The sequence below is a fragment of the Microcaecilia unicolor genome, chromosome 8 (assembly GCF_901765095.1).
Source record: "Microcaecilia unicolor chromosome 8, aMicUni1.1, whole genome shotgun sequence".
Classification (NCBI taxonomy): domain Eukaryota; kingdom Metazoa; phylum Chordata; class Amphibia; order Gymnophiona; family Siphonopidae; genus Microcaecilia; species Microcaecilia unicolor.
Window position 1 is genome coordinate 194,851,409 of NC_044038.1, and position 27,320 is coordinate 194,878,728.

Below are 27,320 nucleotides of genomic sequence, written 5' to 3' on the forward strand. Positions count from 1 at the left end.
AAAAACAAGCCTTAGGTGGGTAAATCTTTTGAAACTTGACCCCGTGGAGGGGCATAATCGAACGGGGCTGGCCCTCTCTATGGGCGGCCGTCTCCGTAAATGGGCGGAGCCAACCGTATGTTTGAAAAAGATGGTCGGCCATCCTTTTCTCGATAATACGGTTGGGGCCACCAAATCTCGACATAAATGTTGAGATCGCCAGGTTTGAGATGGCTGGCTTCGGTTTTCGCCCATAATGGAAACCGAAGCCGGCCATCTCAGACCCGGCCAAATCCAAGCCACTTGGTCATGGGAGGGCCAGCATTTTGTAGTGCACTGGTCCCCCTGACATATCAGGACACCAACCAGGCACCCTAGGGGGCACTGTAGTGGATTTCAAAAATAGCTCCCAAGTACATAGCTCCCTTACCTTCGGTGCTGAGCCCCCCCAAAACCCACTCCCCACAACTACCATAGCCCTTAGGGATGAAGGGGGCACCTAGATGTGGGTACAGTGGGTTTTGGGGGGGGGGGGTTGGAGAGCTCAATATTTACCACCACAAGTGTAATGGGTGGGGGGGATGGGCCTAGGTCCACCTGCCTGAAGTGCACTGCACCCACTAAAACTGCTCCAGGGACCTGCATACTGCTGTCAGGGAGCTGGGTATGACATTTGAGGCTGGCATACAGGCTGGCAAAAAAGGTTTTTATGTTTATTTTTTTAGTGTGGGAGGGAGTTGGTGACCACTGGGGGAGTATGGAGAGGTCATCCCCCATTTCCTCCAGGGGTCATCTGGTCAGTTGGGGCACCTTTTTGAGGCTTGGTCGTGAAAATAAAAGGAGGGGGAGGGGGTTGGTGACCACTGGGGAAGTAAGGGGAGGTGATCCCCAATTCCCTCTGGTGGTCAGCTTGGTGATGAAAAAAAAGGGACCCAGTAAAGCCGGCGAAATGCTCATCAAGGCTGGCTTTTTTCCATTATCGGGCGAAACCGGCCATCTCGTGAGCACGCCCCCGTCCTGCCTTCACTACCCTACCGACGTGCCCCCTTGAAGTTTGGCCAGCTCCGCGACGGAAAGCAATTGAAGCCGGCCAAAATCGGCTTTCGATTATACCGATTTGGCTGACTTCAGGAGATCACCGGCCATCTCCTGATTTGTGTCGGAAGATGGCCGGTGATCTCCTTCGAAAATAAGCTGGATAGTGTTAGAGGGAATTTAATTTTGCTCCTTAGAATGTAAAAAGCAGAAGTTAAAATAACACATAAACTCAGTATCATATTTTTAATCCAGTATTTGATATACTACCATTCGCAATTCATAAAACAAGAAGCCAAGGCAACACACAAAAGGAAGAGATCTGAGTAGAACATCAGTCTCATGAAAGTAATGATACAGAGATATGAACATACAGAACAACATTAAAAAGCATAAAACAAACAAAAAAAAAGTTGCAAAGGTACCGAGAGCTCCTTTATATAATCTTGACTTACACTAGTAGGCAAAAGATTCAAATAACCATGTTTTAAGTTTTGCAGTAGGTGCTTTCTCAATGTAAGAATTATCTTGAAAAACCTTTGCCTTGAAGCTGCAAAAATTGCTTGGTGGGAGAGTATCAAAATTTTCTCCTTGACTAAAATTCAACATATATATTGGCTGATGTCTAGTTAGTATGTCTTGTCTTATTCCTAAATCAGTACTGGCCCAGTGTCATCTTTCAGAAAAGGCAGACATGACTGATTGGAAGGCATCAACACCAGTGTCTGGATTAAATTCCCACACAAAGTACAAGAGCACAGTCTTGATCTTCCCATATAGAGCCTTGTCTGGCTCATTGTATGAGAGAGACTTTCTATGACTGGATTACTGTATCCTTAAATGTGCTAGTGGTACAGTCCTGGGAACAGACTCACTGTAATAGTTCTCGCTGGAATCCAGTTTTCTACAATATATGGAACAATAGGACAACTGAGCACATTTGAAATTACATTAATGCATGTGCAGAGAGGGGAGAGCTGCAAGCAGGATGCCTAACAGAGCATTTTGTGCAGACAACAACCACATTCTGTGCTACTCTTTGCTCTTCAGGAAGTGCTGCGTGCATGTAGAAGGGTAAATGCCACAGGGCTTCCTATCACAGTTGGTGACAACCAGCACTCCAGGCAGCAGAATATGCCTTTTGGTCAAGTCTCTTTTCAGTGACTGGAGGGAAAGATAACTCCACTGGGCTCAGAAACGAAGAAGCAGGAAAGGAAATTTCAAGATTCCGATGCCTGGGTTTTTGAAGCTTCTAAGATTTGTTCAAGTAAGTAATGCGGGTGTAAGAAGCAGTAAAGATGTGAATTTTCTGTGATTATATTACTTATCAGCATTAACACTTTACTTTTAAGACTGTATGAAAATATTTTATAATACTCTTTGTCCTAAATGTTTGTCAGCACTAATGTATACAGCAGAATTCTGGAGAAAGAAGTGATACTTTATTTATTGCATTTGTATCCCACGTTTTCCCACCCTTTGGTAGGTTCAATGTGGCTTACATAGTACAAGAGGGAAGATTACAGAATTTCAGTTTGTTGATGTGTATCACTTAATACAAATGATCAGTAGTAGCGTAGACTGTGTTTACATATCGTATAGGGGGACTAGGTGGTATTTGCAGGAGTGAGGTATGGGTCGTAGTTTTTATTGAAGTATCAGCAAAGTACACATTACTTAGCAATGCATTGAGCAATGATAGTAGAATTACCATATATATCAAAAATAAAGAGAACACATCATAATAAGTGCCCTCATCAAAGGTTAACCCAATGCACAATTCCCTCCAAACAAACGGAAACCAACCAAACATAAGAGTTCTCAAAGCAGTATACCATATCCCCCTCTTATTTTATTTTATTTTATTTATTTGTTGCATTTGTATTCCACATTTTCCCACCTATTTGCAGGCTCAATGTGGCTTACATTATGCCGTAGTGGCAATCGCCATTCCCGGAATGAGAAATACAAAGTTCATATCTGATAAAAGTAAGTTATAGAGTAGTTAGACAGTAATTTGTAGAGCAAGTTAAACAATTAAATATAGAGAGTTCATTTCAGCATGAGAGGTAGCATGATAGTTCGAACATTTTCATTAGTGATAGAGTGGTTGAAGCAGTCACGTGTAAGAAAGTTCGGTTTTATCAAGTTTTGGTAGAGTTCTGTTTCCTAGTGTTTAGGGTGGATCTTTGTGGTATGCCTTTTTGAACAAGTTGGTTTTCAGTAGTTTTCAGAAGGTTGTTAGGTCATGCATTGTTTTTATGACATTTGGTAGTGCATTCCATAATTGTGTGCTTATGTATGAGAAGCTAGTTGCATATGTTGATTTGTGTTTAAGACCTTTGCAGCTGGGGTAGTGGAGATTCAAGAATGTGCGGGCTGATCTTTTTGTGTTCCTGGTTGGTAAGTCAATAAGGTCCGACATATAGGCTGGGGCCTCACCGTGGATGATTTTATGGACCAGGGTACAGATTTTGAATGTAATCCGTTCTTTTAGTGGGAGCCAGTGTAGTTTTTCTCTTAGGGGTTTGGTGCTTTCATATTTCGCCTTTCCAAATATGAGTCTGGCTGCTGCTGCTTAATATCCCCCCCCCCCCCACCCACACACACACACAACCTCTATCATCGCAGAATACAACCACCCTCCAGTCCAACCTCCCTCCCCCCCCCCCCCCCATGAACATTATGATAAATTCGCCCCCCCTTCCCTCCCCCCTACTTTCCTTCAGTTATGTTTGAATCCGATGATTGACACTTCTAGACTGCAACCACAATTGGACCTCCAATCCAAGTAAACTATATTATATTGGCAGAAACAAGTTAACTGGATGTAGCAAAAAGGGGGCCTTACTTCTTATAGCCTTATGCTAGAATTCAATACGTCTGCCATGTACAAAAATGAGGGCTATAATTTACTATTATTGCAACTGCAGATATTTGTTGAGTTTGCTATTAATCTATGTAGATACCAGTTAGACCCTATGACCTGTTGTTGCACAACTATTCTCCTCGATTCAGTACCCCTAGCTTCATAATAACTACTTCCTCCATCCCTTCCTTGCAGAGAACTCCCCTAGCTAATTCCATAGAAGTTAGCTAGCTCCCCCACTAAAAAAAAAAAAAAAAACCTTGCTAATTAATCCCCCAATTTATTAAGGATCAGACTCCTTCCCCACGGAGACAAAGAAGCCAGGTAGACCCCCCCCCCCCCACCCAAGTTTTTTGAAAACGACTTTTCCATTTAAAGCACCCCTTGCTTCCTCCGCCTCCCAGGTTAACAGTAAATGTATCATATTACGCCAATGCCAGAATTCAGGTGACTGTGACGAGGTCCACTCCTGCAGAATGCACTTCTTCGCTAGCAAGCACAACTTATGAAACAGCATTGTCTCTTCCATCGTGGATCCCCTAAAAGATCCAGGGCAATCAAGCACCATTTGAACTGGTGTACCAATAATTGTGCGCGAAAAGAGGAAAGAGAGATAGTCAACGACTTTCTGCCAAAAACGGCGTATCACTATGCACTCCCGAAAAGCATGAAAGAACGTATTATTGGTTATCTTACACTTAAGGCAACACGGTGACTGTAGTCCCCTGACTTAAACAACTGTACTTGATTAAAATAAGCTCTGCATATTACCCGGAATGTGCATTCTCTGAAGTTAGCATTGCTTGTCAGCTGTGGTATTCTCCTTATAGAACATGATAAATCCCATGAAGGGAGGGTTCTACCCAGATCTTGCTCCCATTTTTGTTTAATGACTTCTAAATTCTTAAACCTCTCAAAGTGCCATAGGGCCCTGTGAATGCCTGATATAGAGGGAGCTTCCTCTGATATACTATCATAAAATTGTTTAAGACTGGCTCCAACATGCCGGCACAGATCTTCCCCCCTAAGTGACCGTATATAATGTTTTAATTGACAATGTGCAAAGGTGTCACCCTATTGGATATTCTCCTGAGCCTTTAACAGCCCCAGTGGTTTCAACACTCCTTTTGTATCCAAAACTTGTTCCAAATATTCCAGCCCCAAATCTCCCCATTGAGCAAACACTACATTGTCTAACCCTGGCTGAAAAGCAGGATTTCCCTTAATAGATAACAAATCTGTCACCCGTGGGTTCCCACCCAAGCCTCTCACCAGGACCCCCCACGCTTCCCTAAGGGATCCCAATAATATGCAACGCCTCATATGTCTGGGGATCAAGGAACCCTCTACCTGCAACAATTAAACCAAATTAAATGGAGCAAAATATGCTTTTTCCATGTTCAGTGGGGTACTTCCTTGAGTAGAATATACCCAATAATGAACATGCCTCAACAAGAAAGCAATATTATAGAGTCTCAAATTAGGCAAACCCATTCCTCCCTGAGCCCAGTTCCCCAACAAGTATTGTCTCCTCACCTTTGGTTTCTTATTAGCCCAACAAAAGCAACTCACTAACCGTTTATAATGCCAGATATCTCTCTGCAGAAGCTTCAGGGGCAAGGTTTGCAACAAGTACAGCCACCTAGGTAATATTGCCATCTTAATGAGACTAATAGGCCTATCAACGGTAAAGGTAGCACCTGCCATTGCTCCAGCTGCTGTTCAGTTTTAAGCATCATCTGGGTCACATTAGAATAATACAATTCCTTCCCCTCTACCGTAAGAGTGACCCCTAAATATTGAAAAGATTGATCAGTCCATCTCAAGGGAAATGTCCCCGTTCAGGCACTTCTGACCTGCCGCGGGTTAGCTAAAGCCTCCCGATTTATCTAAATTTAAACGAAACCCCGCGAAGTCTCCGAACTCCCTGAACGTCTCCACCAGGGCTCTCAACGAGCTCTGAGGCTCCGTTAACATGACTAATTAATCATCTGCGAATGCCACCACTTTAAAACATTCTTCACCTACTACAATTCTGTGAATATCAGGTCAAGCAATAATATCTTTGATAAGAGGGTCTAAATGTAAAACCAACGGCGACAAAGGGCACCCTTGACGGATCCCAAAGCCTATCAAAAAGTCTTCTGAAATTTGATCATTTATCCTCATTCTCTCCCGCAGCAAAGTATATAAAGTCCGAATAGCATTTACAAACCACCCCGTAAATCCGTAGGCCTCTAATGCTGCAAATAAAAATTCCCATTGAACCCGATCAAAAGCTTTCTCAGCGTCAAAACTAATTAGCAAATAAGGCTTTCAATGAGCCTTCACAAACTCCAACGATGTCAAAATACACCTAAGATTTTTGGCTACAGATCACCCTTGCACAAAGTCCACTTGTGAATCATGAGTAAGGGATGGCAAAATACGCCCCAGCCAATTAGCTAATATTTTTGCAAAGATTTTTACCTCACAATTTAAAAGAGATATAGGCCTATACGATTCTGGCAAGACAAGAGAGGATCCTGATTCGGTTTGGGCAGCACTATAATTTGTGCCAAATTCAAGTGGCCTGGTAGAATTTGTGTTTCTACCCATGCATTAAACACCTTAGCTAAGGGTTCAGCAATCTCATCTCCCAGTTTCTTATAAAACTCGTCCCGAAAGCCATCTGGCCATGGAGCTTTTCCCAGCTGGCTACAATGGATTGCCCACGTAACCTCAGCAGGATGAATGGACGCATTCAAAACTTTCCTATCTAAACTAGAAAGACGAGGCAGGTCCCGACCCTTCAAATATAAACTGCTCGGGAGATATTCAGCGTCAGAAGGAGCATACAACCTTCGGTAAAAGGACTTAAAAGTGTTGCAAATAGTGCTATCCATGTGAAGTAGCTTCTCAGATTGATCTCTAATGGTAACAATCGATCTTGGCCTCTGTTTTTTTGCGATCAGTCTAGCTAATAGCTTACCGCTTTTATTATCATGTTTATACAGTTGGTATCTATAAAAGGTTTGAGATTTAACCGGTCTCCCATGAATTAGAGTATTTAAGGCTGTCTGAACCGACAGTAATTTTTGCTTAAGAGACTCGGCTGCCTCCCGTATTTCCTTCGCAAGGTTCTCACTTGTCGCTCTAGGTGGAGGATTTCTCTGTCTCTCATTTTTTTTAGTTGACTAGAATAACTAATGATTTCACCTCTTAAAACCGCCTTTGCTGCTTCCCAAAAAAGAGTTTCATCATTCGTAGATGGTTCATTAAAGAACTTGTACTCCTTCCAGCTTGCTAGCAACCGCTCTCTAAATTTCCCATCTTGATAAAGTAAACTCGGAAATACCCAGGTTTTAGTGGGAGCAGCCAACCCACTTGGTTTCCAATCCAACCAAACCGCTGCATGATCAGAAATCGCGTATGGACCAATTTGTGCCCCCTCTATTTTCGTAAAAATCGACCTAGAAGTCAGCAAATAGTCAATACGCGATTGCGTCGCATGTGCTCACGACAGATGTGTATAATCTCTTTCTGTCAGATGTAATACTCTCCAGACATCCAACAGATCTAATACGTTGCAAAAGTTCGGCAAACCCCTACCAGACCCTTTCGCCGGTCCCAAAAATCTCCCCCCAAAATCATAGGGATAGATTCTATGTCGGATAAAATTCCCACCATCTTCCCACCCACCACTTTACCAATTTTGCATGTTCTTCCTCAGATAGGTGTGTTTCTTGTAAAAGGGCAATGTCTGCTTTAAGGCGTTGAAATTGTAAAATTTTTGATCGTTCAATAGGTGAATGAATACCCCCCACATTCCAAGTAATCACTCTCACCATAATATGTGTCCATGGGTTAAGTGATACATTATAAATCTAGATTCAAAATAAGAGAGAAACCGCCCCAGCCTACGGCCTCTCCCACTCTTTGCGTCCCGCAGTCCAAATGGAAGTCTTAGAATTTGTCCATCAAGATTCAAACATCCAGAAAGGAATCCTCCCCCCCCCCCAAACCCTGGCTTTTCTCCCCATATCCAACCCATTCGTACCTACTAACTCCTCCCCCCCTGCCCATCCCCTTCCCCTCCCTCCTCCCCCTCTCTCTTCCCCCTCTAATTAGTTCCAACTTGGAACTGGGCACGTCTCAATGCCTCACCCCCATCCTCCCCTTTGAAGTGACCTGTCCTAGCCTTTGACTACTATATTATTCTGTCCAAACCTCCCACATCTTACTCCACAGACCAATCCGATAACCCCCCAAAGACGATTCCTCATCCATCCACTCTAACAGTTATAACCTCTTAACACATTGTATCTGAATTAGCCTACTAAAAAAAAAAAAATTTAGACGTCCCCATTCTCACCCCATCCTCTGCTCATACACTCATCTAATTATTCAAACGAAAAGAAACCTAAGCCTCTATTCATCACGTAGTCTTAGAGTCAACTTAGTCCATCTCCACGATATAGACTATAGTGAGGCAGGTATCGATATGTGATATTACAATCACTCAGAATTTCCACCACACTCATCTATTATTCAGTTGGTTCCAATGGGGAGCTCAGATCCCTTCCATATTCAGATCCTATCTTACTCCCCCCTTCACAGTAAATCCCTGTTAATTATGACTGGTAGCGCTATAGAAATGATTTATAGTAGTAGTAGTAGTAATTGCAGAGATATGTTTACCACAGTTGTCACAATCATGTTCCCAAATATTCTTACTCACAAATATCTTGTTTACATTCCACACTGAGGACACAACACATAGATTTTCCATTCCAACCACCAAAAAACCCCACTTCATTCACCCCCCCCCCTATTCATACTCGCACCCCCGCATACATTCAGGTGAGTCTCCTGTGCAATAAAGTAGTCAACAGATTGCTCCAGATCCGCTTGCCACCTCGTCGTCTTGCTAGAAGATCCCTCCATAGCACCAACCACGATTGTCACATAGAATCCCCATCTACATTAATCACGGGCCCAGCACAAGACCCACAGTCTCAACGACTCAAGTGTAGAAGATGTCACTTAACTCCAAACTCCGTGCTCTCATTCACCAGGTAGGAACACCAAGATCTGACAAGGAACAATCTGTTAATACAGCTCTGTTGATCCCAACTATTGTCACTCGACCTCTGCAGGGACTCAAACTTCAGTTCAGCACATTCACACCATCGTTTAAAAAAAAAAGGGGGGGGGGAGGTTTCTTCTTTCCATTCCTTTTCTCCTCTCACTCACTCCTCTACCACCCCCTCATTTCTCTCCCCTTCTTTTCTGTTCCAGCAAGGCATCTATCACAACTGCCAGTGTCCATCATATCAAAAACCAAGCCGCCAGTACTCCATCCTTAACCAAATCTCCCACAAAATCCAATCGGTCATATGTCCAAATTTTCTCTCTGTGGCGCTACTGGCTCAACTGATTAAAAAAGCACTTTGCCTCTTCGATGGAGGTGTAAAATTTAGTAGTTGCTTGGTAGTTGACCCTTAGCTTAGCTGGATAAAGAAGGGTGAATTTAATTTTTCTTTCCACCAGCTGAGAACAAACCAGAAAAAACTTCCTTCTTGATGCCGCCACTGATGCTGAATTGTCCTGAAAACATAAGACTCTGTGCCTTTTCAAATTGTAGTTCCTTGTCCCCCCCCCCCCCCCCCCCCCCCCCCCCCCCCCCGTAGGGCCTGCAAGATTGCTGCTTTCTGAGAAAAATTGAAGGTAATCAATAGAAATCAAACAAAATTAAAACATGGAAAAGAAAATAAGATGATACCTTTTTTATTGGACATAACTTAATACATTTCTTGATTAGCTTTTGAAGGTTGCCCTTCTTCATCAGATCAGAAATAAGCAAATGTGTTAGCTGGCAGTGTATATATCAGTCCCTCATAGATGGTCTAGCAGGGTGCTAGACCATCTATGAGGGACTGATATATACACTGTCAGCTAACACGTTTGCTTATTTCTGATCTGATGAAGAAGGGCAACCTTCGAAAGCTAATCAAGAAATGTATTAAGTTATGTCCAATAAAAAAGGTATCATCTTATTTTCTTTTCCATGTTTTAATTTTGTTTGATTTCTATTGATTACCTTTAAGAGTGGACTAACATGGCTAACACACCTCTTTACTTGAGAAAAATTAAGAAATCTGCAAATGACCACTCTTGGACGTGTAGAATTGAAGTGCGGAAGCCCAATCCTATGTGCCCGCTCTATTTGCAAAGGGCCCACCGATGTCTGAAGTGACAGTTCTTTAGCCAACCCCACTAATCGCAGATTGTTGCGTCTGGAACGGTTCTCTAAGTCTTCCAGTTTCTCCGCATATGTCTCTACTAACTTGCATGTGGCTTTGCTCTTTTTCCAGCTTCATGACTCTGTCCTACAACTCTCCCGTCCTCTGCTCATACCCCGCCAAAACTTGCCCCAATTGTTCCATGTTACTTTGCAAGCATTCCAGTTTAGAATCAATAGGGCTTAGTCTTTTGTCTAAGATTGCTTCCTTCACTCCAGTCACGTCAGCCGTGACCTCTGCCAACCACGCTGAGCCGACCAAAGAACACCCGGGGCTCGCTGGGTCCGCCATCTTGTCTTCATGCGCCTTATTTTTCTCTTTACCTTTTCTCAGCGATTTCGCCGCCATCCTCTCCCACAACCACACTCACCGCTCTTCGAGTGGTTCTCCTTGAGTTTTTCATGGCTTTGGGTAGGAACGAAGGCAGCCAAATAGATTTTTATTGTGGGGGAATGATGAAAGGTGGCAGGAGCAATCTTACTAGCGACCGCTCCCACGCATAGCGTCACGTGACCTCTGTTTCGTATATTTTTAGTGGTTAAGAAGTTATGAAGATATAGAGGGGAAGAACTTTCTGAAAAAGTATGTTTTTAGGTTTTTACGGACGTTTAGGTAGTTGTTCATGAGTTTTAAGTCTTTTGGCAATGAGTTCCAGAGATGGGTACCTATGAAGGAGAAGCTGGAGGCATATGACTATTTGTATTTCAGGCCTTTGCATCTGGGGTAATGGAGGGTTAGGTATGATCTTGTTGTTTCTATCAAGTTTCTTATTGGTAGATCAATTAGTTCGGTCATGTAGTCCGGTGCAAGGCCGTAGATAATTCTGTGTACAATTGAACATATCTTGAAGGTTATTCGTGCATTAATTGGTAGCCAGTGTAGACTTTGTAGGAGTTTTGCGCTTTCGAAGTATGATTTTCCATAGATAAGTCTGGCTGCTGTGTTTTGTGCCGTCTGTAATTTTCTTATGATTTGATCTTTGCAACCTGCGTAGATTCCATTGCAGTAGTCTACGTGGGCCAGCACCATTGTTTGGATCATGTTGCAGAATATGTTGCTAGGGAAGTAAGGTTTTATGCCTTTGAGTTTCCACATTGTGTGGAACATTTTCTTTGTCGTGTTCTTAGCTTGGTTTTCGAGTGTTAGGTTGCAGTCTATTGTTAGACTTTTGTTAGACTAAGATCAAAATTCTCCAAAAATGATATAGTTAATTAGTAGATTGTGACTGGGAGTTGTCATCTTGCTTGCCCTCTGTCCTGTGGAAGCAGGTCTCCTCTTCAGATGTGAATAGGAGCTATCTTCCTGCCTGTCCTTTATCCTATGGAAGCAAGTGGGTCCCTCCCTTCTTTAGATATGACTAGGAACTGCCTCCCTGCCTGCCCTCTCTTCCATGGAAGCAGGTCTCCTCTTCAGATCTGACTAAGAGCTGTCTTTCTGCTTGTCCTCCCACAGAAGGAGGTCCCATCTTCAGATGTTACTAGGAATGGGATCCTTGCTTGACTTCTCTTCCATGAAAAGCAGATCTCTTCTTTAGATGTAACTAGAAACTGTCTCTCTGGCTACCCTCTGTCCCATAGAAGCAGGTCACTTTTGAAGAGTGAGGACTTGTATGGGGTTCAAAGCTTGAAAAACACTTATGTTGAACAAGTAGAAAATATCTATTTCTATTGTGTGTCCTATCATATAATAAAATCCTATTCGCAGTTTACATATAACATAGTAACATAGTAAATGACGGCAGATAAAGACCTGTATATGTATATTGAATTTATATTGAAACCTCAGTTTCAGAAAGCTGCAACTCATGTAAATCTGCAATACGTGCATATGGCAAGGGGAAGACCAAAAAATACACATATATCCTCTATTTTAAAAGGGGAACTCACATCTACAATCACCAAGATCAACATCAGAATTTACAAATGTTCCAAGGTATGGATAGCTTTAGTAAAAGTGCTCGTTTGTAGTAGTGCTTTACAGAAGGGATCAGGGAGGTCGCCCCTTAATACCCTAGTGTTCCCTTTCCCCTCCCTCTCAAAATAGATTGTGCTGAATGATTACGCCGGGCTGTACGCTTAACTAGGAGCATTTAGATATGTAGGTTTCTAAAATGGCACACAGACGCATCTAGGTTCTGAAATACCAACTTACACATGTAAGTGCCAATGGATGTACATGTTGCTGCATTGCCTCTGTTGATATTTTAGATGTTGATAGTTGTAAAATGGCTACTCCCTCTGCAAGTAGCTGGTACATGTATGTGTATTCCTGCATGTATTTTAGAAAAAGCTCTACATTGGTGGATCCTTTTTCTAAAATACTACCAGAATTTGACATGTTCTGTTTTGACTAATACATTCTGTTTAAAATGGGGCTGTATGTGTGACCAACACAGCTAAGTGTTTCTGACTCTTAAGATTTTGTTCTTTGGTAGCTGGGCCTTCATTTATAATCTGGTTAGTAAGCCTGCTGTTCATAGCAAAATAACACTTTATACTATGAAATAATATAAAAGTTTCCCCAGCTAGAAAGGCCTATGAGTGCCTGGCTTCTTGAGGCATTTCCAATAAATAAAAAAAATCTAGCAGTTTTCTTTTTCTGTCCTTCAGGCTTCACTCAAGGATTGGACCTTAAATTTCCTACTATTATCTCTTACAAGCCATTACAATAGCAAAGGTTTCCTGTGAGCTTTCATTTCCTGAACAGGAGACTTGTACCCCCTGTCTCAACCCCCCCCCCCCCCCCAATGGGGCACCATTTCTTGGGAGGGATTGCTTGTCTCTTTCTATCCTGCTTCAGTCTTCACTCAAATACCAAGTCTGCTGAGGGTGAAAGATCTTACTTGCTTCTTATCAGTGTGACTGTGTAATTGAACATCCAGCCCTATATTACAAGCTTTGAGAAGATAGGAAACTGGAAGTCACCACAGACATAGGATGAGGTGTGGGCAGAGTCAACTTAATCATTATGTAAACTAAGTGATTATCTGGGGCAACTACTTCTCACAGACAGCAACCAGCTGCTGCATTCAAAGCAAACCAATAGGCCCTGACAAGCACACAAACCCAAAGAACCACTGGTTGTATATGTTTACCCTCCAGGAAGGACAGGCAATTTTTAAATAACCCATTTACCCAAGTAAACTGCCCTCGTCTACCTAACCATATAGGAAACAAAATATAATATTTAAAAGTTATGTCCCATTATGTGTTGTCTCATTGAAACCTAACGGTGCACTTCACATATCTTGCGTATTAAACCGGAGGAAAAAGCCTCAACAGACTCCGTATTTTTGGCTATACAGCTCAATGACTTGTTGGCGTTCTAACTGTCATCATAGGCAAAAAACCTCCCGGTAATAAAGTTTATATCCAGTCTTAAATTAGCTTAGGTAAAACACCACTTATCTTGTTGGTCAAATTATTCTCCCGTGATCTGTCACCACTCAGTCAATTCCATTATGTGTTGTTACAGGATCGTTCTGGGAAGGGTAGTGTTAAGGTGATCAGAATTGAAAGCTAATTGAGGAAGTATAATGTCCATGGAGGGGCTCTGGATGATTTTCTGTACCATTCCAAATGTTTCTCTAATTGGAAAGAAGTGTGCTCTCATATGGATGACAAATTCAAATTGGGGCTCATTTTCAAAGCACTTAGCCTTCCAAAGTTCCATAGGTTTCTATGGAACTTTGGAAGGCTAAGTGCTTTGAAAATATGTGTTGCTGCAGGAAGTGGGGCGTGAGGTTCACATGACATTACCCATGAGAGCACTCAGCCTCTCTCCCCATGCAGTTCTCCTAGCTTGCTCTGCAGCCTTTCTTTCACTCAACATACTGCTCTAGAGGAAATGTTCTGCACTGCAGAAGGGAGGGGGTGCTGTGGTTTCCTGGGTTTTTTTGCAGGCAACATACATACATGGCAGTGCACTGGCTGCAGATCAGGGTAGGAAAGTTCCTTTCTTTTTCTAAACTTATAGTATGTAAACCGCTCTGCTCTGCTTGCCAATTACAGCAGTATAGTAAATTGTAATAAACTATAGCTAAACTATTAAATAATGCATCAATGACAGCCTATCTGGACATCAAAGAATATGCAATGTGATAGAAAATTGGAAGTTTTGTATTGCAGTACTGAAAGAGACACTTGGCATCATTGGAGCCGACTCTGTGGGTGCTTGAGCACCCCCAATATTGAGAAAATTCCTTGTAAGTGTCCAGGGAGGGGTTATTTTCATTGGGCTTAGCACCCCCAATAATTTTGAAAAGTTGGCTCCTATGCTTGGCATAGTTTCTCTGGCCAGGTGTGTGACAGGTATGTAAAGCAAGCCTTCTGAGAATAAGAAGGGAAGTCTGTCGTATCTGAGAGACAGAACTGTTGTGCAAACTCAGAGGAACTCCTTTCTTCTCCTCTACATCAGCAAATACCTGATTTTCTTAGTCTACACCTGAACAACTCGGTGTTAATCCTCACCATGTGAGTTTACTACTACTACTACTACATATCATTTCTAAAGCGCTACTAGACCAACAAACTTGTAGCTCTTTTTAGGCCTCTGCGAGAAATAGTATTTATGAAAGAAGAGATTGCCTCTTATATTTAGGTAGGTGCTGGTTCACAATATTTTGTTTGTATAAGGGGTGCAACACTTTATTAGTTGCTTATATATTGAAGGTTACCAAGTTATTTATTACATACAGTTTCTAAAAAGGTGGTAGAGTACATAAGTCAAATCAAACAAACCACCATCCACACACGGAGTGGAGGAGTGGCCTAGTGGTTAGGGTGGTGGACTCTGGTCCTGAGGAACTGAGTTTGATTCCCACTTCAGGCACAGGCAGCTCCTTGTGACTCTGGGCAAGTCACTTAACCTTCCATTGCCCCATGTAAGCCGCATTGAGCCTGCCATGAGTGGGAAAGCGTGGGGTACAAATGTAACAAAAACAAAAATAGCAAATTAATAATACAAGGGGAAAAAAAGCATTCTACTAAACAAAAAACTACATACAGATTATTCTCAATAAGGAAAACATAAATAGCTGCCACTATTATAACTGACCAAAATGCAGGCAGTGTTAAATATAGGTCTCTTATCTTGACAGGAATAGTTCCTTTGATAAATTTGTCGAGCTGGCGCTAGAATGGCATAAGCCGGGAGGCGAAACATGCATGTCGGACAGTTTTGAGCCCCCAGTCCGAACATACTTAAGATAAGTGCTTTAAAGATGTTTATACAATGAATTGAAGTGATGAAGAACTTAGTGCTGTTTGAATTGCCATAAATCATTGTTGGACAATTAAGCACTACTGAGGCAAGAGTTAAACTGCTTGAATTGCTTGTGAAAACAGTGATGTGTGAAGATGGTGTGGTGAGAGAATAAGAACTGGGACTGATGAAGTTGATGACTATTATAACTGAGTCATAAATAAGATTATTTAAAAAATTAAGGAAAAGATCTGGCAGTTTACCAAATTAAAAAGAAATGTTAACATAATCATCTCAGATAAAGTGTGTCAGCAAATGAACCTAAATAAATGAGCTGGAAGTTTTCAGCAAGTGTATTAAAGCAGCAGAACAAGAGAAGATGACAGCAGGGACGGACCATTAGGTCCATCTAGACTCTGCCCAGTTGACTTCCTGGTGTACATCAATCTTGTTGAACCGTGGTGTATTTCGGGCTATAAGGATGTGTTAGTTCTGAAATATGCTAAATGTTTTTGCAGTTTGGATAGTTGTCCTCCATATTTGCTTAAAGTACCTTCTCTGAGATTTGTGACTAGTCTTAACAGGCTGGCTGTATTTCCATTTGGAGAGAAGGATGTTTCCTCCCTCAGGTGGGTATATTGTTCTTACCACAATTCCAAAGGATCCTAAAGCTTGTCTTTCTGAGGTTAGCAATTATCGATCTGTAGCATCTATCCATTTATTCATTAAAATAATGGAAGGGTATGTCACTGAACAATTAGTTAGCTACTTGACCCATCACAAACTCCTTTATGCTACCCAGTCTGGCTTTAGAGTAAATTATAGCAGTGACAGCCTGAAGCTCAGAAGCAAATGGGTGCACTAGAGGCCACCAGTGATGGACTAGCACCCGCATTTGCTAGCCCTGGATGCTCGGAGCGCTCCAGCACGGGGATCAACGAGTGTGGCAAAAGCTAGCGCAGGTATCATTTAAATTGCATGTACATTAGATCATTAGAGATGCACCTGGATACTTAAAGAAGAGCACCCTTAACAAGGGCGTCCTTACCACCGAGAACCCGGCTGGCGTTAGGGTTGTTGAAGAGAGGAACTGAGGCAAAAGAGACCAAGCAAGTGTATGGGAGTTGTGGGAGCCCCTGCCTTTAAAAGTGACCCACTGCCAAAGTTTTTCAACTTGTAAAGTTGTTGAAGGACCAAAACACACCAGTGCGGTTTTTTTTTCTTAACTTAAAGGATAAACTTTATGGAAAAACCACCCTTTTATTATTTAGCACTTCCTCTCTCTGGTGCTGGGCATGCGCTGAAGAGCTGTGCTTGATGCACAATTCTTCAGTGCATGTGCCAGGCACCACCGACCCAATTTACTTCCTTGTGCTCAAAGTGCTTTCCTCATGCTTTCCACTTGGATTGGCAGATTTTGATTAATATATGCTATCATCCACATAAATTAAGTGTATAAATTTAGCTTTATCTAATGACATACCTAATGAACTAAAATAATACAGGAGAAAGTGGTGAACCTTGAGGAATACCACTTAATGCCTTCCACTTATCAGACAGTATATCATCTTTCCTAACCATGTATAATTGATGCATCAAAAAGCCAGGTAACCAAGTTAAAACCTTATCTTGGATTCCACATTGATAGCATAAATTAATCAAAATCTGCCAGTCCAAGATACATGTCGCATTTTTTACTTGATCGGAATAGGATTTAATTGGATCTACAATCGAAGATTTTAGGGGTAGAATTGGATAATCTTCTAACAATGTAACATGTATCTCTAATCCTGAAAAAATATATTTTATCCTCAAAAAATATTTTTCTATAGAAACTTTGAGTATTTGTTCAGTTACTTGTATTAGCTAGATTGGATGTTCCAAATCTTTACTTACTCAGTTGCAAGTTATGCAAAATATGGCTGTTAGATTGATTTTTGGTTTATCAAGATATGATTCAGTCAGACACTATTACTTAAAATTACATTGGCTACCAATTATGGAGTGAATACACTTTAAGGTGAGTGTAATAGTATTTAAACTTTTGTCTGGCAATGCCCCTTTTTACATGACAGATTTGGTATCCTTATTGCATAGAGCTAGTACTCTAAATCAAATTCTTTTGCAGTTTCTGGCTGCTGGGTACAATATAGAATTTATTACCTTCACTTCTGTGGCAATGCAAACATTATCTGTTCAGAAAAAATTTGAAAACATTTCTCTTTTCACGGAGAAGGTTCTAGACCTTTGGATTTGGATTATAGATTCTCTTGATTTGGATTAAATTTGATTTTCAGTTATTCTATTTTGGTTGTTATAATTCCCAGACACATTGGATCTGGTTTCTTGGTAGTGTGATCCACCTCAAACTGAATAGGTGTTTGGCAGACTATTTCATTGCAAGGATAATCTTTACTAAAGTTTACTTATATCAAGGTGCTTTAGTGATCCATTCCCTGAACATTTCTGTTTACAAAACTGCAGGTTGTTTTATGGAGAGGGTATAAAAATCCTGAAAACCTGGGTTTCAGGGCTGAACTGGTGCCATAAGCCTTCATACACAGTAACTTGGGTTTCAGGACTCTGTTCTTTCCTGGTTTTATTCTTATCTCTCCCATCCTACTTTTAGTGTACACTCTGGTGGATCCTCCTCCACTTCTATCCCACTGTCAGTTGGTGTACCTCAGGGATCTTGTCCTGGGATCTCTTCTTTTCTCCATCTATACTTCTTCCCTTGGTACTCTGAACTCATCCCATGGTTTTCAGTATCATCTTTACGCTGATGACCAGTGGCGTAGCAAGGGCGGGGCGGTGGGGGCGGTTCGCCCCGGGTGTCCGCGGGTGGGGGGTGCTCCGTCGCGTCTCTCTCCTGCCACTGCCTGCTTTTTTTTTTTTTTTAAATCCGTGCAGCCACGCAGGCAGCGCTTCGCGTCTGTCCTGCGTGTGCTGTGAAAGAAGTAAATCGTCAGCGCTGGCTTCAGGGCTTCCCTCGATGTCCCGCCCTCGAGGAAATAGGAAGTTACTTCACAAGAGGGTGGGACATCGAGGGAAGGCCCGAAGCCAGCGCTGGCGATTTACTTCTTTCACAGCAGCACACACAGGGCAGAGCCGAAGCGCTGCCTGCGTGGCTGCACGGATTTAAAAAAAAAAGAAAAAGGCAGGCGGTGGCAGGAGAAGAGGGCTCTGTGGCTTCAATGGAGGGGGGACGGGACTAGGTCAGGGGGGGAGTTCAGAGGGGAGAATGGGGATTGGAGAGGGTGGGGGTGCTCCGAGGGGAGAATGGGGATTGGAGAGGGGGTGGGGGAGTTCAGAGGAGAGGTGCTCAGATGGGAAAAGGGGATTAGAGAGGGTGGGGGTGCTCAGAGGGGAGAATGGGGATTGGAGAGGGGGTGGGGGAGTTCAGAGGAGAGGTGCTCAGAGGGGAGAAGGGGATTGGAGAGGGTGGGGTGCTCAGAGGGGATTGGGGAGGGTGGGGGAGCTCAGAAGGGTACTCAGAGGTGAGAAGGGGATTGGGGAGGGGTGGGGGAGTTCAGAGGAAGGATGCTCAGAGGTGAGAAGGGGATTGGGGAGGGGTGGGGGTGCTCAGAGGGGAACTGGGAAGGGAAGTGCTCATGGGAGAAGGGGTCTGAAACTGGAACTGGGGGCTAAAAAGGGGCAGGGGCTGAAACTGTGGGGACTGGGGGCTTTAAAGGGGACAGGGAGAACTGGCTGGGGCTGAAGCTCGGGACTGGTGAGAGAAAAGGGCTGGGGTTGAAACTAGGGGCTGAAAAGGGGACAGGGAGTAGTGGCGGGGGGCTGAAGCCCAGGCCTGATGGGAGAAAAGGGCTGGGGACTGGTGGGATAGTGGGGCTGAAAAGGGTGGCAGGTGGGAGATGTGGGCTGGAACTGGAACTAGGTGCAGGTGGAAAGAGGGGGCTGAAAAGAGGGGGCAGAGAGAGGGGACAGACCCTGGATGGATGGGAGACGGAGGGCAGACCCTGGATGGATGGGAGAGGGAGGGCAGACGGATCGAAGGGGCAAAGAGAAAGGGCAGATGGTGGGTGGAAGGGGGAGAGAGAAAGAGGGTGGATGGAAGGGGCAGAGAGAGAAGGCAGACACTGGATGGAAGGGACATTAGAGAGGGCAGACACTGGATTTCAGAGAGAGAGCGAAGACAGATGCTGGATGGAAGGAAGACAGTGAAAAGAAGATGAGGAAAGCAGAAACCAGAGACAACAAACTGTAAATAAAATATATATTTTTTATTTTTTTTGCTTTACGGTATAGTATTGTATCTGTGTTTATGTGTTAATAAGTGTTTATAAATAGAACATATAAATAAGGTAATCATTTTATTGGACTAATTTTTAATACATTTTGACTTAACTTTCAGAGAACAAAACCCCCTTCCTCAGGTCAGGATAGGATACTATAACAGCACTATACTGTATTGACCTGAGGAAGGAGGTTTTGGCCTCTGAAAGCTAGGAAGGAGGTTTTGGCCTCTGAAAGCTAAATGTATTAGTCCAAGAAAATGGTATTTTATTTTCTGTTTGTTTTATTTCTATTTGTTAATTTGTAAAGTGATCGGATTTGTTAGTTTTTTCAAATTTTATATTTTGCACAGTACTAGGGGACATTTTCTGTTTCTGTGGTGTTGCATTGTATGCAGAGTCTGGCATCGGGGGTTCAGTTTAATTTTTGTCTAAATAGAAAGTTTATGATTACTTATTCTATAGTGGATTAGGGTGTATCTGTGTTTGTGAAAATGACATGGCTTTCGGTTGGCATTGACTGTGAAGGATCGACGATCTGTACTAATCTGTCTGTTTTCGTTTTACAATAGGTGAATTGATGTTCTAGTGCTCACTGTAGCGTTTAAGATGCTTGTGTGACTTGTAGAAATGACTGCTTATGGTATGGTAGAATTGCGCTATAGGTCCTGAGTGTTTTGTATTCTCGGTATGCCTAGTACTGGATTTGGGGGGGGGGGGGGGGGGGTGTTAAAAAATGACCGGCCCCGGGTGTCAACTACCCTAGCTACGCCACTGCTGATGACTCCCAGATCTACCTCTCCACACCACAAATTTCAGCAGGAATCCAGGCCAAAGTATCAGCCTGCCTGTCTGACATTGCTGCCTGGATGTCTCACTGCCATTTGAAACTAAACATGACCAAGACTGAGCGTCTTATCTTTCCCCCTAAACCAACCTCTCCTCTTCCCCCATTCTCTATTTCTGTGGATAACACTCTCATCTTCCCTGTCTCATCAGCTCGTAACCTTGGGGTCATCTTTGACTCCTCTCTCTCCTTCTCTGCACATATTCAGCAGACTGCTAAAACCTGTTGTTTCTTTTTCTATAAAACAGGAGGAGCCTCCACAGAGAATCAAAGCAAAACAGCAAAAGTAGAGGCTGACAAATGTGCAAACCAATAGGGAGATAATCTCCCTATTGGTTTGCACATTTGTCAGCCTCTACTTTTGCTGTTTTGCTCTGTTTCTTTTTCTATATCATAACCAAAATTTGCCCTTTCCTTTCTGAGCACACTACCAGAACCCTTATCCACACTCTTATCACCTCTCGCTTAGACTATTGCAACTTGCTTCTCACAGGTCTCCCACTTAACCATCTCTCTCCTCTTCAATCTGTTCAAAATTCTGCTGCACGACTTATATTCCGCCAGTGTCGCTATGCTCATATTAGCCCTCTCCTCAAGTAACTTCACTGGCTCCCTATCCATTTCCGCATACAGTTCAAACTCCAGCTCCTCAGTACCTCTCCACTCTCATCTCTCCTTACACTCCTCCCTGGGAACTCCGTTCACTGGGTAAATCTCTCTTATCCGCACCCTTCTCCTCCACTGCTAACTCCAGACTCCGTTCCTTTTATCTTGCTGCACCTTATGCCTGGAATAGACTTCCTGAGCCGGTCCGTCAAGCTCCATCTCTGGCCGTCTTCAAATCTAAGCTAAAAGCCCACCTTTTTGATGCTGCTTTTAACTCCTAACTCTTGTTCACTTGTTCAGAACCCTTATTTTATCATCCTGACTTTAATATTCCCTTATCTCTTGTTTGTCCTGTTTGTCTGTCCTAATTAGATTGTAAGCTCTGTCGAGCAGGGACTGTCTCTTCATGTTCAAGTGTACAGCGCTGCGTACGTCTAGTAGCGCTATAGAAATAAGTAGTAGTAGTAGTCTTGTAGGGTCCACTCTCCCATCCAGCATCACATCATTTCTGAATCTCTTATCCCTTCCCCTTCATCCAGCATAACCCTCTTTGTATTTTCACTCCAACATCCAGCGTCATCCCCTTTCTCTCTTCCCCTTTCTCTCTCGATTATCTTCTTACAGATTTCAAGTTCGGCAGGAGAACAGTGCGGTATTAGTGGTAAAAACAAAGTGAAAGCATGTGCGGGACCATTTTCCTGACCCAGGAAGTTTGCATCAGAGGTGGCGTGACCGGCAGAGCAGCAGCAGTGCATGCAGGAAAATGGTCCCATGTGCTTTCACTTTGTTCTTACAGCTGATACCGCTGCTGCTCTGCTGCCGAACTTGAAAGCTGTAAAAAGATGATCAAGAGGGGAGGAAGAGAGACCAGTAGAGTGGGACCAACAGCAAAACTAGGTGCTGTTTTTATCCAAAACTGTTTGGGGGAGCTGTTGCTCCTTTTGCGCCCCCTAGCTGCACCACTGAGTTTTTTGTTTAGTCTCACCTTCTATGGTATTGCTAAGATTTGTTGTTTCATTATTTTCCTTACTACTATCATAGCTTGTCTTTTGCTGGAGGTAAATTGACCTGCTTCCAACTGCCACTTCTAGCTTCTAGTTTAAACGCCTAGATACATATTGTCTGAATCTCTCACCAAGCATAGGCGCCCCGTATAAGAGGCTTGGGGAGGCTAAGCCTCCCCAGCCCAACCATGACCTTACCCTGGCTGCCTCCTCCTCAAAGGCAGGATAGAACAAAATTGTATATCTTCCTCTTTTCTCTGCGCCGGCGCCACCGTCCACCCCCTACTCGCGGTGCCGGCTTCTCACTTCTTCTTTTACCAGCTGGATGCCTGCCTCCCACTCCCTAAGGCTCCATTCCGCCTCTGAGACAGTCCTTCCCCAGCGGTTACGGCTTCCTGTGACACACTTCCTGTTCCTGCACTTCCAGCACAACGGCAGAGCCTGGTTGTAACTGATATGAATGTTGCAGGCTGCAGCATGGGGCTGGCCTAAGCGGCTCTTATGAGTCACCGAGCCAGGGAAGGAGGCAGCTGACTGAGCTGAGTGGATCGAGCAGCAAGCAAGCGGGTAAGTGTTCTCAGCTCAGCTGCAAATATTGAACAGTGCTGCAGGTTAAAGGTTTTATAAATAAAAATAAACATTTTGTTTCATGCAGATCTCTTTTGTTTAAACATAACTAAATGGGCTATAAGCCCCTAATGCAGTCCATTGGTTTGAGTCTTTTATTGCTAAATTGCTTTGTTGAACAGGAGACTGGTGAGGGGACAGGGTGATGATGCTGGATGATGAAGGGAGGAGAGAGAGATGGGGAGACATAGGGGCAATGTTGGATGGTGGTTGGGGGCAAGATAATGGGGCAATGTTGGATTGGGGCAGAGAGAGAGAGAGAAAGAAGTTTTATAAGTCAAAATAAAAACAAATATTTTGTTTCATGCAGATCTCTTTTGTTTAAACAAAACTAAATGGGCTATAAGCCCCTAATGCAGTCCATTGGTTTTCTTATATTTTGTTCTTGTGATGACTTATACTGTTCCAAACTTGAAAACTCTTATCTCTATCTGGTCATTAATAAAAGGAGCTCATTGTGAACACTATCCACCCTAACAAGTTGTTTTGTGGCTGTACATGAGGAATTGTGATATTATGATCCCTTGTTTCATATTGTTGACGGTCTGTGTTTTCCGTATGGGTGGTATATTGGTGTATTAGGGTCTGCCCAGTGTAATATTTACAGTGCCACCTTTTCATGCATAATGTTACTTCACTAATGTGTCCATTTCATTTTGGGATTTTCCATGGATGGAAATAGCAGTGTTTAATAATTGATAACATTTTTGAATAGTATGCATTGGTTAATAAATGCTTTGAACAACCACTTTATTCTTTGACATATGCAACATATTTAAATTTAATAAATGCTATTAATTGTGGCTATTTTACTTATTTTTTTTCTGTGTGTTGCCAGAAAATTATGAATATAAGCCCCACCCGTAACCCCGCCCCCTTAGCCTCCCTAAACAGTTGGGCCACTGTCACCAAGGATACTTTTTGCTGCTACAGTGAGATGCAGCCCATCATTATAATATAGTTTTTTTTTCCATGTATTGCCCCATCCTCCAAGGTATTTAAAACTTTCTTGGTGACACCGGGCTTTGAGCCACTTATTGAAGTTTTCAGTATTTTGTAATCTTTCCTCTCCCTTTCCATAAATGAGTAACTTCAGATAAAGCTACAGTCTGTACAAAAAGTTTTAAACCCTCCTCCAACTTCTGGAAAGCTCTCTGGACTACAAGTGGGTTGTTTTATTTATTCTTTGAGGCAGTGGTGGTAAATTGGTATGATTCTGTGTAGTGATGGAAGCGGCTTTAATTGCATCCAATTCATGCTTAAGTTTGCTGATCTCCTCTTTTATGCTAGCAAGCTGAAGACAGATGGGGCAAGACCTAAACTGCCAGATGGTGTGCCTTGGAACTAAAGCACCACAATTATTATATTGAATAAAAGTCATTTTGATTGGTTGGAGTTGGTATGAACAGGTTACTATGATAGGGTTAATAAAGTGTAAGAATATCTGTATGTAGCTGAGGACTATTGTTAATGACTATTGGGTTGTCTATATATGACTACAAAATCCAGGGGTGGGTGGGACTATCAGGCTTATTTTCGAAAGAGAAGGGCGCCCATCTTTCGACCATACCAACTATTTACATCTTACCGAAGATACACAAGAACCCGCAACATTCTCCTGGCAGACCCATTATATGAGCTAATGGCTCCATACTTGAAACTCTCTCATTTTTCAGATACTTGTTTGGAGAACCATATAGGCTTCTCTTGTTTTTGTTTACTTTCCTCACAAAAAGATCAGTCGCCATATTTATAACAGCTTTTAGCTTGGACCACTGTTTTTCCACATCTCCTATACCTTCCCACGCCAACAGCTCCTTCTTTAGGTATTCCCCCATTTTATCAAAATCAGTATGTCTGAAATCCAGTACTTTGAGTTTTGTGCATCTGCACTCCGCCTTCACCGTTATATCAAACCATATGGTGTGATGATCACTGTTACATAGGTGGGCACCCACCCGGATATTGGAAACACTTCCTTCATTCGTGAGCACTAGATCCAGCATCGACCCTTCTCTCGTGGATTCCGTCACCATTTGTCTGAGCAAGGCATTTTGACAGGTATCCATAATCCCCCTACTTTTTTCCGATTCTGCAGATGGGATGTTCCAATCCACGTCAGACAAATTGAAACCTCCCAATAGCACCTCCCCTTTCATACCAGTCTTATGAATATTTTCTATCAGATCCTTGTCTGACTTCTCCGTTTGTGCCGGAGAGTTGTAGATAACCCCCATGTGGATAAAAGTTCCATCTTCTCTTTCCAGGACGATCCATAAAGCTTCTTCCTTACCCCAGGTTCCCCGCATTTCAGCTGCTCTGATATTGTCTCTCACATACAGCGCCACTCCTCCACCTCTTCGGCCCTCTCTATCCTTCCTAAAAAGATTATAGCCCGGCATGGTCACATCCCATTCATGAGAATCGTTGAACCACGTCTCTGTAATAGCAACAGTATCCAAGTTTTCTTCAAACATCAGAGCTTGCAAGTCTTGAACCTTTTTACCTAGACTACAAGCATTTGTGCTCATAGCTTTCCATGTGCTTAGTGAGTTTAGGTGATTTTCTATATTTACATGACCTTTCCCTCTGCCATCATGTTTATTCTGGGGGTGACTTTCTGAAATCCCTTGTTTCCTTTTGTAACCCCCACCCTCTAGTTTAAATGTCTAGAAATATACTGTCTGAATTTCTCCCCAAGGATCCTTTTTCCCATCACAGAAAGATGTAGCCCATCATTACAGTACAGTCTGTTATTTTTCCACATATTACCCCATGCCCCTATGTATCTAAAACCTGCTTCTTTACACCAAGACTCAAGCCACTTATTGAATTCCTCTGTTTTGCGTAGTCTTTCCTCTCCCCTCCCCCATGTAGGAATTACTTCAGAAAAAGCCACAGTCCAAACCAAAGATTTCAGTCCCTCCCCAAGCTTCTGGAATGCTCTCTGTGCTGTAAACTTGCTATTGTTGGCCAGCTCATTTGTCTCTAGGTGAATTACAACCGTCAGTGTTTGAAGCTTTGCTCTCTTCTCGGATCACTTTAAGTATTTGGTCTGTACATCTTGTAGCTGAAGATCCTGGAAGACAATTCACTAGGTTGGAACCCCTGAACTGTGTTCCTAAGTTAATGCCTCTGATAAAGGAGTTTCCGAGCAGTAAGAATTTTCTGCTTTTCACCATTCTGTCATTTGGGGGATGTTTCTTGGGTTTCTTCATTGCCTCTGGTTCCACCACCACAGTACTTCTTTTTTCAGCATCATAATGATGTAACGCTGCAAAAGAATTTGACAGGGGCAAAGCTTGGAAGGGCGAGTGTTTCTGTGTCACACATCTTAGTCTACCAGAGCCTACTGTGACTCATCTATTCCTCTGTTGTTTCTTTCTTTGAGGCATTGGTGGTGGTAAATTAGCTGGTAAATGAGTAATCCTGGATGCTTCTTTAATTGTAGCTAATTCCTTCTTGAGTTTGTTGATCTCATCTTTCAAAGCTGATATTTGGGGACAGATAGGACAAGCTCTAAGGTTCCAGATAGTTTGCCTTAGGATTAAAACAGAACATGTATTGCACTGAATGAAGGTCATAATGATGTGATTCACAAGTATGAAAAGGTGAACTATGATAGGGAATAACAAGAATTAGGATTGACCAATTAAGTGTAATGAAGATACTAGTCCCTTGATTTCCCTATAAAAAGGGAGTTTACCTAGGGGTGGGTGGGACTAGGGCACAGGTAACCTCAGTTACCAATCAAACCAAGTCTGAAAATGCCCAGCATAGCTCACAGCTCACAAGGTAAACTTAAATTCCGTTTTTTATTTTACCACACAGCTCTATACAAATTGTCCCTCCTCCAGAGCTATGAGTCACCAGATGCTATGTAACCAAATTGATTGAATTAATTCTCTGGCAGTGTAGATTCAACACACAATTCTAATCAATGCACCTTTAAAACAGACACCAGATTCTATGTAACCAGATTGATTGGATTAAGGCACAGGTTAAAACACAGTTCCAATGAAAATACCTTTAAGACAATTCCAGCATAAAAAGATGAAATCACTAGCACAGATGTTAAAGACACAGTTCTGTAAAATCTCTTTAAGAAAATACCAGCATAAAAATATAAAATCAGTGCAATATAGGCAACAGGATAGAGACAGATTAGGAATTTATAGAGGTCAGACCCTCTGCAAGTGAAAGGACAGGTTTTTTGTGTGTGTGTGTGTATGTTAATAGGATCAAACACCCACAGAGGGTAATATCTCCACAGGAGAAGCAAAGACAAGCGAGCAAACAGTGGATCCAAAAAAACCTCTCACAATGAGTATCTTCCTGAACAAGGTCTTTATTCAAATCTGCACAAATGACCCGACAAGTGACGTGTTTCGGCCACAAGGGCCTGCGTCAGGGGTCTAAAAAAATAAATAAAATACATAAACATATGATATACCTAAAAACATATACATATAATATTTGAGTAAAATATACATGTACAAGAAGAATATAAGTATGTAAAATATGAAAATATAAAAATACAGAGTAAACAATTTAAATATGGATATATAATAAACAAATAAATCAATGTAAATAGAGATAAAGAAGCAAAACAAA

At 42.5% G+C, this 27,320-nt stretch overlaps 1 protein-coding gene across 1 annotated transcript in view; it reads left to right on the forward strand.

Moving 5' to 3' along the window:
- Positions 1-2,133: 2,133 nt before the first annotated feature.
- LIME1 (Lck interacting transmembrane adaptor 1) overlaps positions 2,134-27,320 on the forward strand; it is a 58,305-nt gene continuing 33,118 nt past the window's right edge. The window contains exon 1 of the mRNA XM_030212143.1: positions 2,134-2,281. The gene's annotated coding sequence lies outside the window, so the exon portion shown is untranslated. The remainder of the gene's footprint in view (positions 2,282-27,320) is intronic.